Genomic DNA, 3,814 nt, shown 5'->3' on the forward strand with positions numbered 1-3,814 from the left:
AGAGCAGCAGGGTCTGCCGGCACGTGAACCGCTGGTGAAGAACTTCTTTGTGGGCATTACGGACAAGGAGCTGCTCGGCTATCCAGAGGTCATAGCGCGCGAGGAGATGGCCAGCTTGCAGAACGCGCTGCTGCCGCTGAAGAATTACTTTGCGGAGGAACAGCCCGGACAGCTGGCGCTGGACAGCCTGAAACAGCTCGGCCTGTACGGGCTGAACGTGCCCACAGACTACGACGGCAGGGTTACAGATGGAGCGCCAGCCTCATGGCCAGTGAGCCGGAATCGGCACACACCCAGCCTGGCGCTCGGCCTGCAGTCGCATCGCGTCGTTGTGGACATGCTGCGCGAGCTGGGGGCACGCCGGAGCAGCAGCAACGCTACCTGCCAGCCCTGGGCAGTGGCCAGCTCATAGGCACCGACGCCATCTTCGAGTACACGCCGCCCGAGGATGACTTCTTTGGCACACAAGCCATCTACAACTCGGACGCAGGCACCTGGTCGCTGTCTGGCGAGAAGGCGTTTGTGGTTGTGGCGCCCGCCGGCACACGGCAATTGTTTCTCGTGCTGGCACAGACACAGCGCATAAATGTGCCCGGCGATGTGGGCCGTGGCTCCACATTCTTTCTGGTCGATGCCCAGCAGCCGGGCGTGCGTCTGGGCGAGCTGCACGCGACCTTCGGCTGCCGCGAGGCGCCCATGCGACGCATCCACTTCGACAGGGTGCAGCTGAGCGAGCAGCAGATCCTGGCATCTGCTACGAGGGCAACCGGCACTCGGAGCTGCTCGTACGCTTCGCCCGTCTGCGCAGCAGTCTCCTGGGCATCGCACTGTCCAAGCGGCTGCTCAACCAGCTGACAACGTTCAGCGTGGAGACAACACAGTGCGGCGTCCAGATCAAGTGAGTGGCCACGTATCAATGAGTCCTGATTAGACTGCACCTATTATGTACCATAAAGGAATCACACAGATTTTAATTAATTCAAATGTCCTTGCAGAGATCTGGAGCTGACGCGCGTGAATCTGGCGCAGGGCATGTGCTCCGTCTATGCCATGGAGAGCATGCTCTATTTGACGGCCGGCCTGGACGAGTTCCATGGACAGGATGTGACGCTCGAGAGCGCCATCACCAAGTACTACACACTGCAGCAGCTGTACGCGATTTCCACGCAGAATCTGAGCCTTCTGGGACCCGGCAGCCTGCACAGCGGGCAGCCGGCGGAGCGGGCGCTGCGGGACAGTGCACAGCTGTGCACGCAGGGCGAATCCCTGAGCACGCTGAGCATGTTCATCGCGTTGTCTGGCCTGCAGCATGCCGGCGTGAGTAGCGAGAGCAGCTTGGAACATGTTGTTCCCTGGCCTAATTCCCATTTGATTTCCTTTGTATAGCAACGGATGAATGAGGGCGTGCGCAAGTCGCGCAATCCATTGTTCCATCCCGGACACATATTCGGCAAATTCCTGAGCACGGCCAGCTTGGAGAGTCCCAAGACGCGCATGCAGCTGGCCGAGCATGTGCATCCCTCGCTCGAGGCGGCCGCACAGTGCATTGAGCATTCGGTGGCGCGCCTTCACATGGCCGTCGAGATAATGTTCACCCGGCATGGCAACGCGATTGTGGAGCGTCAGAGCGAACTGCAGCGTCTGGCCAACATCTCCACCGCAATTTACGCAATGTGGGCGAGCACCGCCCGCGCCTCCCGCTCCTACTGCATTGGCCTGCCGCTGGCCGATCACGAGCTGCTGACCGCCAACGCCATCTGCACCCAGGGCAGCGCCGATGTGCTGCGCCTTGCCATGGAGATCCTCAATGGCAACTACGTGAACAACGACAACAAACCTGATCCGGCTCTCCACGCAGGTGGCCAAGAGCAAAGGCTACTTCGCCGTGCATCCGCTCACCTTTAACTTTTAAGTGTTGATCCTCTCCAGACCTTAAACCTAAACTCTTAACAAACTTATGCAATTGTGCGCTTTCTTATTGGAATCATCTTTAATATTGAGCATATAAGTGAGCGTTCTAATTGGAATTGTGTTTAAATATTGAGTGTGCATATTTATGCCTTATACCCCTTTGATAGTCCCTTTTAAGGGTATTATAATTTTGTCATAAAATGTGTAACACCTGGACACGTCTCTGACCCCATAAGGTATAAACATATCTCAGTTTGGTTAAAAGAGGGCAACAGATTGTCACACACACACATGCACTCAAAAAGAGTTTCCACTCAAACAGCTAACAGCCTCTGTTTAATAAAGTGCTTGAATGCAGCCATACATACATACGTACAATATTGAGTCTTGAGAGTTATTGAGCGCAGTTTTTGCTCATTCGGTTAAATAAACTCAACACTTAATTTGGAAACAACAACAAAAATGCTCAAAGTCGGCTCAGTCGCACTCTCTATACTCTCGCTGCTCGCTGCTCGCGCTCACGCTGTCGCTCTTTCGGGCAGCGCTGCCGACGTTCGACGCCCGACGCATCCAATTCCATTTTATTTCATTTTCCATGGCATTGCATCGGTTCATTTTCGTTTCGGTTGTCGTGCGGTTCGCGCGCGGTTTTAATATCGGCAGTGAGAAGTGCGAAAAGTATTTGTTGCAACTGTAAGCATTATTTTTAATTTACAAATTATACATACTAAGTGCAGTGGAAACTTGCGCAAAACGCTGCATGTCTGGCATTTGTGGGCGGCTGCATTTGTGACAGTTGCTTGCGACAGCGGCGCATGGGAAGAAATTTTTCAAAGGCAAAGCAGAAGAAAAACGCCCACGGCGAAAATTATTGCTCCGTAGCGACGTGTGTGTTTATGCATGTGTATATATATATATATGTGTGTGTGTGTGTGTGCGAAACAAGAAGAATAAGTGAATTGAGCGTATAAAATTGTTTGCCAAAAGGGAAAGGCGATGAAAATCAATTGGGAATTGCGTACAGGCCAAAAGCTACGCAATCGCCCAATTTTACGTGTGTGAGACAAGCAGACAACAAACAAAACACGAAAGTGCGCAACAAAGAGGGGCCAGCGATAAGCGAACAGCAGCCGTCGGCGCCGCAGCGCTCGTAAACCAGCGTTTTACGTGTTACAGGTAAACTTTTGCCACAATACGCCAATCCGGCCGCATTGCTCATCAAATTTTACCCCCAAAATGTGGGGTGGTACGCACAAATTCAATGCTATACCACTTTGTTGCCGGCTCGCAAAAGTCGTTGGTCTCTTGTGATGGTGGGGTAGAGGGGGGAGGGGGGGATGGGCAACTATTGCATAATGCGAAACAAAGCCAACAGGCACACAAGGTGAATTGAACTGCTCTCAAAAGTTGGCAGGGGGCAGGGTTACCCGTAAAAAAAATGGAATGCCTCAAAAACTGAGAGATTGGAACGGTTTACATGGTGGAAGGAAACGTGAGAGCCAATTTTAACTTAACACCGCACAAATCAACCGCCGCAGACAATAAAAAAGAATGACAGAAGAAGAAACAACCTACATACATACATACACACTAAAGAAAAAAGAAAGAACAGCAACGGGCAGTCAGCAGAAGCAGAAACAGCAGCAGGCATCAGAAGCAGAGTTCTGCCTTCTATTTCGTTTCGTTCCGCAGAGTATGTAATTTTTTTTGTTTTGTTATTTTTTTTCTTTTCGGTCTCGGGGACACTGAACGCCATGAGCAGTGGCACACGACACACACACACGTGCACTCATGTATGGGCAGAGAGGGGGAGCGAAGGGCGAACAGGAACACAAGACAAGCCGAAAGAGTCACCGGCCAAAACGATTCCACTGGATTGTGTAATTTTCTCGGTTCCGCCGCG

At 52.3% G+C, this 3,814-nt stretch overlaps 1 pseudogene; it reads left to right on the forward strand.

Moving 5' to 3' along the window:
- The first annotated feature begins 4 nt into the window (after positions 1-4).
- LOC116650963 (complex I assembly factor ACAD9, mitochondrial-like) lies at positions 5-2,282 on the forward strand (annotated as a pseudogene).
- The last annotated feature ends 1,532 nt before the right edge of the window (positions 2,283-3,814 follow it).

This window comes from Drosophila virilis, unplaced genomic scaffold (assembly GCF_030788295.1).
Source record: "Drosophila virilis strain 15010-1051.87 unplaced genomic scaffold, Dvir_AGI_RSII-ME tig00000021, whole genome shotgun sequence".
NCBI classification, from domain to species: domain Eukaryota; kingdom Metazoa; phylum Arthropoda; class Insecta; order Diptera; family Drosophilidae; genus Drosophila; species Drosophila virilis.